Source organism: Oncorhynchus keta, chromosome 11 (genome assembly GCF_023373465.1).
Source record: "Oncorhynchus keta strain PuntledgeMale-10-30-2019 chromosome 11, Oket_V2, whole genome shotgun sequence".
In the NCBI taxonomy this organism is placed as follows: domain Eukaryota; kingdom Metazoa; phylum Chordata; class Actinopteri; order Salmoniformes; family Salmonidae; genus Oncorhynchus; species Oncorhynchus keta.
The window spans coordinates 34,572,503-34,585,653 of NC_068431.1; positions in this window are offsets into that span (position 1 = coordinate 34,572,503).

A 13,151-nucleotide genomic window follows, 5' to 3' on the forward strand; every position below is an offset into this window, starting at 1 on the left:
AAGAACCAGAAGGAGTTCTCCCTATTAATTATCTGGTTATGATGCCGAGGTGTATTGAAGCCTTTGATCAGAAGCCATTCCTGACCACAGGACTCACGTACATCTGATGCTGTTCTTCACTCTGCAACCAGGCAGCTGTGAGTAGAGAGGTAGGGGAGAGACAGAGAGAGAGAGAAAGAAAGGAGAGAGGGAGCTGCTACATGAGGAACAAAAAGAGGAGGTGAAGTTAGAGGGCTATAGGGAGGAAAAGGTTCTGACCTTGCCTAGCATGGCCTGGCATCTCGTTATATAAACCCTATCAGCAGGTATGAAGACCCTGCTAGAAGATTTACTCTGTTCTGTGGGCTGTATGTCAGTCAGAGTATAAAATATGTTCACTGAAGGGAAGGATGGCTTCCAATCTGTGGTGATGCTTTGATATCAGAGGCAATAGCTCACTGATTGAGGTACATTAGGAGAGAGTGGGGTAAGTGGAGCCAACGAGTTAGTTGAGCCACCTGTTGTTTCTATATTAAATATTTAGGAAGAAGTCATGGAGTCTGTGAACGAATAAACTACATGTAAAAAGTGGTAAGCAAGTTAGGTCCAAAAGACAGATTTTCACAAAGTCAATTTTTCCGTATGTTACAGGTTTCGTGATGCGTGTATCTAAACCAAAGTAGATAGTTTTAACGTTCGAGTTCCAAATATCTCTAACCGTCGCACCTGTGTGAGTTTTTTTTTTCATTTGTGTGATGTCAGTTGAACTCTCACTGTTCCAAAATGTGATTGTTACACAACAGGACAGTTACCCGCTCTGGCCTCAAACCAAGGAACGCTGCCTGCTAATTATCCATAAGTTATGTTTCAACTTGTCAATTTATAATTATTTTCTAACCACCGTTTGAATTGAGGTGTGTTCCACCTCCTCGTTAATTCACATAAGAAGTAGCCCATTTCACTGTACCTTCACCCATTTCTACACCCCATGGACTTGAAAACCCCCCACAAATTAAATGAAACCCCCCTAAAATGGTTTCATCCCTGTTTACAGTAGCTTTCACGCTACAGTTGGGCTAGGCGGTAGGCTTGTATTTGGTGTGATGATCTGTAAGGTGAAAACATTTTATTTGCTTTGTTATTTGTCAAAAACGGTAAACAACTTTTCAAGTCATGTGCTCCTGGTCTTGTATACACTGTAACATGTACATTGACAATTTGTTATATGCTGAAAAGTGACTAAACTAAGTTAATATTTTTCAGGAAATGAGCGCAGCCATCTTTTGACTTTATTTGTGTCTTATAGTGGCAGTCTTATAATGGCATTCTGGAATTATGGAGTTTTCGCAAGGTCAAACATAAATAAACATTGCTGACATCATAAAGAATTTAGCTTCTGTTAGCTTAACTGACACACATCTCTTTTCTAAACAATATTACATTTCTCCCTTGTGCTCACCAGAGATGTGGTACATTGTAAACAAGTCTAGCTGTTAGGTCAATAACTTGTTTTTTGTTTGTCAGCGCAACCTGTTATTTAGACTGGTTAACGGAATGAGTTTAGCTGTGAATGTGTACCGTGTGATGTTTGGATGATGAAGTTCACATTTATCTTTTAAAATAAAAGGTGAAATTGAAGAATAAAGTTGTGAAGACCTTTATTTCCCATTAGTACAAAACATTGTTTCGATACTTTTCAGACAAGAATGCTGTTTAAACACGTTTGTTGTATCATACGTTCTTTTGCTCCTGTTCCAATCACATGTTTGTGATCGTACACTGCAGGAACCACTCAACAAGGATCACAAATATGTGATCGTACACTGCAGGGACTACTCAACAAGGATCACAAATATGTGATCGTACACTGCAGGAACCACTCAACAAGGATCACAAATATGTGATCGTACACTGCAGGGACTACTCAACAAGGATCACAAATATGTGATCGTACACTGCAGGGACTACTCAACAAGGATCACAAATATGTGATCGTACACTGCAGGGACCACTCAACAAGGATCACAAATATGTGATCGTACACTGCAGGGACTACTCAACAAGGATCACAAATATGTGATCGTATACTGCAGGGACCACTCAACAAGGATCACAAATATGTGATCGTACACTGCAGGGACCATTCAACAAGGATGACAAATATGTGATCGTACACTGCAGGGACTACTCAACAAGGATCACAAATATGTGATCGTACACTGCAGGGACTACTCAACAAGGCTCACAAATATGTGATCGTATACTGCAGGGACCATTCAACAAGGATCGCAAATATGTGATCGTACACTGCAGGGACTACTCAACAAGGATCACAAATATGTGATCGTACACTGCAGGGACTACTCAACAAGGCTCACAAATATGTGATCGTATACTGCAGGGACCATTCAACAAGGATCACAAATATGTGATCGTACACTGCAGGGACTACTCAACAAGGCTCACAAATATGTGATCGTACACTGCAGGGACTACTCAACAAGGCTCACAAATATGTGATCGTATACTGCAGGGACCATTCAACAAGGATCACAAATATGTGATCGTACACTGCAGGGACTACTCAACAAGGCTCACAAATATGTGATCGTACACTGCAGGGACTACTCAACAAGGCTCACAAATATGTGATCGTACACTGCAGGGACTACTCAACAAGGCTCACAAATATGTGATCGTACACTGCAGGGACTACTCAACAAGGATCACAAATATGTGATCGTACGCGTCAAAGGTTTAAGATTGTTTTGTACATGAGCCAATGGCCATGGTGTATGTTGAGTAATGGCCACCATACCCCATACAAATAATGATTACGTTTAGTCAGTTTTATGCATAATATGCATAGTATTTTTGCAGTGGCATGCATATGAACTCAAAATGGTGCATTTTTATTGTTACAGAGCAGACATCATCATCCCCGTGTATACAAATGTGAAACAAGCAGCGGTCTAACCTCACTTGAGGTTCTTGAGAGAGCAGCCAAGGAAGTCAGAGAAGGGAAGTCCATTCAAGCAGCAGCAAGGGATGAAAACATTTACTGAATGACACTGAAGAAGAACCTTGACAAAAAAAAGAAAACAAACATGAACCTGTGCAAAGGATAGGCTGTGATAGAGTAAAAGAGGCACAATAAGGTCTTATTTGATGATATGGAGTCAGCTTGCTAACAGATCAAGAATCTTATGGACCCGTTTTATGGGCTTAGAAACCTCAAATGCAGAGAACTTGCCTACGAATTGGCACATCAAAACAACATGCCTGTCCCAGACAACTGGTCAAGAAATAAAAGGATAAGTGATATTGAACAGAGAGATCTATACTGTATATGAATGTAGGCCACACCCCCTTGCCATGAATTTCACCACAGTCCCAGGACACCATTACCTACTTATCCCAAGGTGGTTGAACTTACCCTGTCCCTATGCTCAACTTACCCCATACTCAGGGTAAGTTGTGCCAAGAGAAAGCTATGTTTTCAAAACTGTTATGTTTACATTCATTCTGATTATTTCCAGGGATGCACTACATCCTAAAATACAGTGCCTTTGCAAACGTATTCATCCCCCTTGGCGTTTTTCCTATTTTGTTGCATTACAACTTGTAATTTAAATTGATTTTTATTTGGATTTCATGTAATGGACAAAATAGTGAAATTTAAAAAAATTTAAAAGAGGAAAGTGGTGTGTGCATATTTATTCACCCCCTTTGCTATGAAGCCCCTAAATAAGATCTGGTGCAACCAATTACCTTCAGAAGTCACATAATTAGTTAAATAAAGTCCACCTGTGTGCAATCTATGTATCATATGATCTGTCACATGATCTCAGTATATATATACATGTTCTGAAAGGTCTCAGAGTCTGCAACACCACTAAGCAAGGGGCACCACCAAGCAAGCGGCACCATGAAGACCAAGGAGCTCTCCAAACAAGTCAGGGACAAAGTTGTGGAGAAGTACAGATCAGAGCACCATTAAATCCATTATTTTTAAATGGAAAGAATATGGCACAACAACAAACCTGCCAAGAGAGGGCAGCCCACCAAAACTCACGGACCAGGCAAGGAGGGCATTTTTATTTAATTTTTAACATTTTTAATTTCACCTTTATTTAACTAGGTAAGCTAGTTGAGAACAAGTTCTCATTTACAACTGCGACCTGGCCAAGATAAAGCAAAGCAGTGCGACACAAACAACAACAGAGTTACACATGGAATAAACATTCATCAGAGAGGCAACAAAGAGACCAAAGATAACCCTGAAGGAGCTGTAAAGTTCCACAGCGGAGATTGGAGTATCTGTCCATTGGACCATTTTAAGCTGTATACTCCACAGAGCTGGTTTTTACGGAAGAGTGGCCAGAAAAACAGCCATTGCTTAAAGAAAAATATAAGCAAACACGTTTGGTGTTTGCCAAAAGGCATGTGGAAGACTCCCCAAAAATATGGAAGGTTCTCTGGTCAGATGAGACTAAAATATAGCTTTTTGGCCATTAAGGAAAACGCTATGTCTGGCGCAAACCCAACACCTCACATCACCCAGAGAACACCATTGAAGCATGGTGGTGGCAGCATCATGCTGTGGGGATGTTTTTCCATCGGCAGGGACTAGGAACTAGTCAGAATTGAAAGAATGATGGATGGTGCTAAATATAGGGAAATTCTTGAGGGAAACGTGTTTCAGTCTTCCAGAGATTTGAGACTGGGATGGAGGTTCACCTTCCAGCAGGACAATGACCCTAAGCATAATTCTAAAGCAACACTTGAGTGGTGTAAGGGGAAACATTTAAATGTCTTGGAATGGCCTAGTCAAAGCCCAGACCTCAATCCAATTGAGAATCTGTGGTATGATTTAAAGATTGCTGTACACCAGTGGAACCCATCCAACTTGAAGGAGCTGGAGCAGTTTTGCCTTAAAGAATGGGCAAAAATCCCAGTGGCTAGATGTGCCAAGCTTATAGAAACATACCCCAAGAGACTTGCATCTGTAATTGATGCAAAAGGTGGCTTTACAAAGTATTGACTTTTGGGGGGTGAATAGTTCTGCACCCTCAAGTTTTCAGTTTGTTTGGTATTATTTCTTGTTTGTTTTGCAAAAAAAATATTTAGCATTTTCAAAGTAGTAGTCATGTTGTGTGAATCAAATGATACAAACCCCTCAAATCCGTTTTAATTCCAGGTTGTAAGGTAACAAAATAGGAAAAATGCCAAGGGGGGTGAATACATTCGCAAGCCACTGTATATATAGATATCTTTTCAGAAATAATACAATATTTCCCTTGGCTGATAAATATGCTGTGAATGTTTTTTATCTCCATCCTCCCGGTTGCTATGCACATCTATATGCAGCGGCAGACCGCCCTAGATGGACAAACCCAACAATTGGTTTTAGATATGTATCTGGGATTATTATTTTCACAACCATTCATCAATGTGTCAGTTTAATTTATTACAAACCTCTCTGGTCTTCTTGCAAACTTGTCAAATGTCTATGAAAGTACAATTCAATGACCAAGTCATCCTGGGACATGCTCTAGGTATTCAACCTCCAAATCTGAGAGTTTACTATATATTTAGAGATGCTGCTTCTTAAGCCAAAATAAGAGATTTAAGTAAATAACTGAGGAAACATTGTCATTGCTAACATCTTCATTAGCATTCTTAATGCACACACAAGTCCATCCTCAAGTATCCACATGCTATGCCACATGGGGTTCAGCCAGCCCGGTATCCTCTGGGCCTCAGAGTGCAGTTGGAACTGATCGGGCTCCATTAATAGTAGTCAGGAACCCAATCAGATCAGGCTTGTGGTCTGATGGGGGGAAGCGTGCTCTGTAGAAGCCAAGGTTCACCATAAATATGCAATATAATGTATTACTATAACATAATATTTTACATACACTGATATGAAATAGTGTTCTATTTAATTATGTGAGGTTCCTCAGGGTCAAGTCACACCGCTCATTCATTGGTCCTCCTCTTCCACCATAATAATTTCAGTCTCAGCTCGGCCCGGATTAGCAGTTCTCTGCCATTTGTCCTTTAGCCTATTCCCCATTTCCCTCCATTCCTCCTTAGTTGTCATGTTGTCTGTGGATTGTTTCTATTCACTTGCTTCCTGCGAAATGTTGGCACTCTCTGCAGAATACATAAACATCTTGGATCAAATCATAGATTTTCCTGCCATTGAAAAGCTAGTACATTAGACATAGCGACATAGAAGGAAACATATAATGTAGTATTTTATTGATTCAGCTTTGAGTAATGGTGCAGAACAGTACATTTTAGACTCACTAAGCATCCAGCAAAGAGAAACCTGTGATTTGTTTAATGTACAGAGTATTTTACAAGGCATTTGAGCATGCAGAGGAAAGTTGTGTAATCCACATTGTGTTACCCTTCAGTTGCAACTTTCATGGTAGTCTGTATCAAAGCCTTGTTTAATTTTCCCTCACACATATTCATTATTTTTCAAACTCCTACACACACACACACACACACACACACACACACACACACACACACACACACACACACACACACACACACACACACACACACACACACACACACACACACACACACACACACACACACACACACACACACTCTACAAACTACACACTCTACACACCCTCAGTTGGGTGCTATGGAGGTGGAGAAGGCTCTGTGGTCCAGGCATTCCATATCCATCTGGAGTTCCATATGGCCTCGTTTCCACCAGGGGAAGGAACATGCCATGGCTCTGCAACTTTGGACCCTTCCAGCGATTTGCTCCTTGGCTCCAGCTCTGCTCTCCTCTGCGGTCACTCATTCGGCAGACACCACTCATTCCACACGCTATGTTCACACTCACTTCTCTGACCAACTTTTCAGAGAGACGAACCCCGAAAAATTGTTGTTATAGAACTGAAGATATATAGATAGATCTCTCACTGGTGATCGATGGGCCACAACAGTTAGTCACAGACAAGATTCTCACATCCTCCTGCTTCCTCCCTTCTAATGTATAGAGACTTACCTGCTCTTACTGTATAGCAGAGTATCCCCTTGCTCCCTTTGTAATGATTTGATTTTGATCGACCATGAAGAATGCAACAAGATTTTTTAGCAGAAGTATAACATGTCAAGGTTGTAAATGATTCCTAGAACATTCCAGGGTTTAATGCTGTCTTTGTCACGCTAGTGGTCCATTAGAAACCCTCGAAATTGATATTATTTGCCCTTCCTTTAATAATATAATAGAACTATTATGCTATTAACTTCATTGTCATTACTGGTTTTACACTGCAATTGGACACAGTATGAATGCCTCGTGCAGAAAGTGAGGATTGACATTCCATATTATATTGTTTATTGGATTATCTGAGGAAAGCTATTTCTCGTTAGGATAGAATGCTATTATGTCATTGTTGTTTTTGATAAAGATGTCTGATAGTGTCACTGTATTCCATAGAATGTCCTCACTTTGATAGGGATATGGACTATGGAATGTGTTGTAGTCTAGATCCTCTGGAAACACTTTGCTCTCACTTTTGGCGTTGGTTAGAGGAGTGCTCTTTCTATCTTGGGGAAGCAATCACATAGGAAGACAAGGCTTTGACCTGCTATTTCATGATAAGGCAAATTAATTATTTTGACACAAATGACTATATATGTTGCCCTATGTTCCCTCCAATTTGTTCCAATACTGAGCAAATTTCAGGTCTACTGAGCACAAACATTCTGTGCAACTTCCAGCGTGCATTTACTGTGAACACTGTGTAAGCCTATCAGAGTGGCCTACCATTTAAAAAATGGAGAAAATGCATCCCATAACATTTTAACATGGAAAAAGCTGTTCTGTCATTCAGCCTACAGTGGCAGCCAATGTGTGGTGTTCAATGTAGACCTACATATCATGAGACCTTTGAAAAAAACATGCAGGGCTTGAAATTAACCTGTTTATCCACTTGTCCTTCAGACAAGGAGGTGACAAACATCTTGTTGTGTTGTTTGATGAAAGAAACCACTTTACAAAATAAAATGCATTATTATTTCGATACTATTAATTAGTCTCAAAATACAACACTGCCCCTTTAAGTAAAAAAAAAAGCTCTTTACCTGACTCTCTTTTCAAAGTCTAGGAATGTACATGTTTTGTGCTCTTGTAGGAAGCAATCACTCCCGTATTGCTGACCACAAATGATCTATATGTGGGCTAATAACTCACTAACTAGCAAAGGATATTAACAAAATGTGCACACGTGGCAGCTCTCAAAACAAGCGCATGCCGTAAACAGTCCAGTTTAAATGTCACGTATGTATGGTCTATTTGCATATTTTCTTTTACCTTTATTTAACTAGGCAAGTCAGTTAAGAACAAATTCTTATTTTCAATGACGGCCTAGGAACAGTGGGTTAACTGCCTGTTCAGGAGCAGAACGACAGGTTTGTACCTTGTCAGCTCAGGGATTTGAACTTGCAACCTCCTGGCTACTAGTCCAACGCTCTAACCACTAGGCTACCCTGCCGCCCCATATAAGCCTACTGCAGCTCTGATTGGTTATTCCGCACAGGTCTGTATAGAGTAAGGGCTGAGTCTTGCATGTCAATGCCGTAGAATCGTACTCTGATGCGTTGTGCATAGTTTGTTTTGGTATATTCCATTTAAAGTGGCTAATATTGTGTTTTCGATCAAAATTGCCACAGTAAAGGGAAACGTTGATGGTGTTAACTAACAGGGAAAACTCTTGTTTACATTAGTCATGTTTTCCAACAACACATTCTGTCAACAGAGGGCAGACAATTAAACAGACTTGTTGTTGACTGACAAATCACAACGGAACATAAATATGGCAACGGAGAGTCGGTCAGGAAACTGTTTATGGTATACAGACAGTGCCTCCAAAACAGAACCCACATTTTCACAGATACTGAGTTACAGAGCAGAGGGCTCCACCCCTGGACTACAGCAACCCCAGACAACAGACACCACAGCCTCTGTTCTCACTCATGGTTCTGCACGCCTTTACACCTGCCCCCACTTCTTTACCCAACACTGTCCCTGCAAAGCCTCTCCATCAGTGCTAGTGGGATATAGGTTGATCAACTGAGGCCTCAGTGAAGTGTCTTAACAATGTGAGGGCATTTCTTTCTTGACCTGTTCCTGGACATATTTAATTCTTGTTACTGTACATCCAGAGACAGACGGCATGTAATATAATCTTGAGTGGCAGCATGAAATGTCAAATCAGACCACATTGGTGGTCTCACCCGGAGAGATCGGCATCAAAGCCTGACATCCAGGTGAGGTGTGAGTGTAAAGGTAAAAGCTTTTACCACTTGTGATTGACAGCTAGTCTCCCTCGGAGACTCTACAGCAGTCTCTTTTCTTTCCTTGTCTTCCCTACTACCTCTGATTTTGGCTCCCCTCTGCTCCCCACCTCTCCATCATTTCTTCCAGAAGCCCTAAAGATAAGCCAGACAGGTAGGGGTGATAAAAGCAAGGCCTCTGTTGGTCCCTGGTCTGGCCCACGTTAAGAGCAGAGCATCAGAGCATCCATCTGCTCAGCAGGCAGCAACATATCTTGAAGCTCCTGTAACCACATGTGTTTCCAGTCTTCCCCTACTGTGGAATTCCTGCCGATATGGAACAGGGGGCTAAATTGAAACGGCTTGCTACAGACATAGTCAGACGTTATTGGATTCAATGTATTTTATTGCGCAATGTCAGGAGTGTCTCGTTCAATGATAAGTGGGATCAACGTTGTCTTAAATCGTACCAGGGGGGCGTACCCATTTCATTGGCTGTATGTGTCAATGTGCAGATGGCCTCCTAATAGTGATTGCTGCATCCAGTCAAATGATCCCTTGGCCTATGTGTGCCTTAGAATGCTTTCCCCTCCACATCAGAGCATAGACACTACCGGTCTGAGAATGGATTTTTTGTTATTATAAATAGGACAGGAGGCAGGTTGGTTTGGATTTTAGAGAAGAGAGGATGTGTCTGATCAAGACAGGAGGAATTCCCATCCAGAACTCTGAGCCAGCCAGGTCCCAGGCAGGTCCCAGGCAGGCCAGGGGGAGATTTATGAAGAAGCGGTCATTAGCTGCCTGAGCTGTACGCCTGACAAACATGAAGCATAAAGCCTCCTTAATCCCAGCTCTGCTCCCACTGGGGACCTTTATCACTGAGGGGTATGTGAGAGGCCTCTTGGGGTTACGGCCTAGTATAAGGTCTGTCTGCCAGGACCCAGTCTATGGCACGATTAGGGAGCCGTCTGAAATGAATCAATTACGAGTGGTGTGATTTAATATCGGCCTGTACTAACTGCAGCGGGTCACGTAGAGATCATGAATTGCCCCTGACTTTGTAAGGGCGGCCAACGACTGCCTACTTCTTCTGGATGTCCTGCTGGTTTATTTATGCAGTACTGTTACGTGGCACATGATACTACTTTGAGGCCTGCCAAGACCAAGCTACTATTTAAATACCAGCAGGGTTGGGCAGGTTACTTTCTAAATTTAATCTGTTACAGTTACTAGTTACTTGTCCAAAATTGTAATCAGTAACGTAACTTTTGGATTACCCAAACTCAGTAACATAATCTGATTACATTCAGGTACTTTTAGATTATTTTCCTCTTAAGAGGCATTAGAAGAGAGAAATTAATGATATCAATTGAACGACATCTATTGCAGAATAAATCAATGTTAAAGTTTACATAGCTGGCCAGATATGGATGTTAAATTTTACTTCATGGGTTGGTTATGTTACATTACATATAACAATCTGTTACATATAACAATATGATTCAATTATATATTTACATTAAAAACCAAAGTCTATCAGAATTCCAATAAATGTTATACCCCTTGAGCTTCAAGGATCGCACTTGGATGCATGGAAGTATAGATTATCCTAATTGTTTTACCTGAGCATAACCCCCAAAACTAAGGACATATTAGCCAGCCCTACTCTGTTGTTTATGATTTTGCTGTCATGGAGGACTGATTGGGCTCATAGTTTCGAGTTGAAAAATAAACGCTGCGCTCAATGAATGTCATGCTTTCAGCGCTACTGAAAAGTGCTATTTACATGTGAAAAATGAATGCCGTGTGCTGCATTTGCTATCGGCCTATTGTTTACCTTTTTGTTGGTGACACTTTGATATCTTGATGATATGCAGCTGTTTAAAGAGCAAATTCACAGATGAAGCAATAACAAAACGGCCACACCGCTTCTGCTTTGGTAAAAAGCTGAGGGATGGGCCTGGAGAAATGTAACCACTCTCAGATTAATAGACAGAGCTATGGATGCAAGGACTGACCATCCATGATATCAAAATGAATGATTTAACCATGTTATGAGGCTATACTGTGTTTGTTTACATTTACGATGTTTACAAACATTGGAGAAAAACAAGCTTATATTTTGGAGTGTGACAGTTGAACTAAACTCATGAGGCATTTATGAGATATTCTTCAAGAATCAATGGTTATATATATATATATATATATATATATTATATATATATATATATATATATATATATATATATATATATATATCGAAGTCCAAAAATAGATGTTGCAACTACAGATTGCCCCTTTAAAAAGTGTGCGAGTTTGAGCATGTGATTTTTATTTTTTTATTTTATCAGCATGAATTAGATTGAGCAATAAAAGCCCCACTTTTATTCCATAGTCTGGGATCCATGCTATGTAGCTGTTGCAAAAGTGCATTTTTCACTGGCTGTCCACTGGTTTCAAAAACCATGATTGATAGGCAGCTTAAAATTCTTGAATTAAACCATTATTGGGTTCCAATACACATTTAGATTTGTGAATAGCCATCCATAATCCGTAAGGCACAAATAGCTAAATGAGAGAGCAGCAGTGTGATTCACAATCACATCAATGTGTTATGTAGATATCAATAGTAAGTGATATACGTATCACCGTAGACTACACCACTGCTGTCATCCTTACCTCCAAGCGTTTATTTTAATTGGATAATCTGTGGATGCCGACAGCAGTCGCAGCATTGGAAGACATAGCTTGGACTGTAGCCTACAAAAGCCTATTCCTGCTCTTTTCCCACGATCCATCAAACACAGTTGGTGTGTCATCATAGTGGTCTCTGATTTGTGGTCAGACTCGCTCAGGTGGAACAAACTTACACTTGTGCCTTTTTTCAATGCTGATTTGAAATTTAAAATTCATCTTTGAAGAAATCCTCTAGTTTTTCAAAAGTATCTGTAATTTGATTTAAATATTTTTGCTGGTTACATGATGGATTATAGTTAACGTTTTTTTAAACGACATGAAATCCGTTACTCCCCAACACTGCGTACCAGGGTAACTAATACACTAAATCCTAAGCGTTATCTTATTACATAGAAATATTATAAAAATGATAGTAAATATCAATATGTTTAATCTCGTTTGACATTCACAGAAAGTTTCATACAATTACTTGTCGCCAATCAAAAATAATTTGATTCTCATTCACACCACCTTGAGAAAGATGAGACATAGCACCTCATGTTTCACTCTGAGTTACCTGTCAGCTGAGGTGAGTTATTTGTGGTGGTGGAATGGATGGATGGATGGATGGATGGATGGATGGATGGATGGATGGATGGATGGATGGGAGGGAGGGAGGTAGGGAGAAAGGGAAGGAGCTCTGCTATGTGGATTACAGTAGAAGCTGCTGGGTGAGGATCAGAGAGCAGCACCACAGAGCAAAGAGCTAACACGATTGGTCTAAATGAGAGCGAGATCAGCTAAAGGATGCTCAGCTCAGATGTTTTGTTGGTTTTAGCAGCTCAAATTGGACCCCTCTACCTCTGGGTTTTATTGGATGCATAAGTATGTGTGAGCTGTCAAAATCAGTCCCTCCTTCCTTATAGGTAACACAACAGCTGTTTCAGTTGTGTTCCTACCAGGTCTAACTTAACCTGATGAGCATGAAGACACACGTGACATGACTTCTGTTCAGATTGACTTCAAATACACTGATTATCTAGCTGTTCCACTGTAGCCACAACAACCACATGTCACATTGTATATACTGTCTTTACCTCTTTATCTTTATCCTCCAATCAGTGACACTGGAGACCACTGGAATAGTGGATCAAGATGATTTTCATTAGTGGAAATACTTT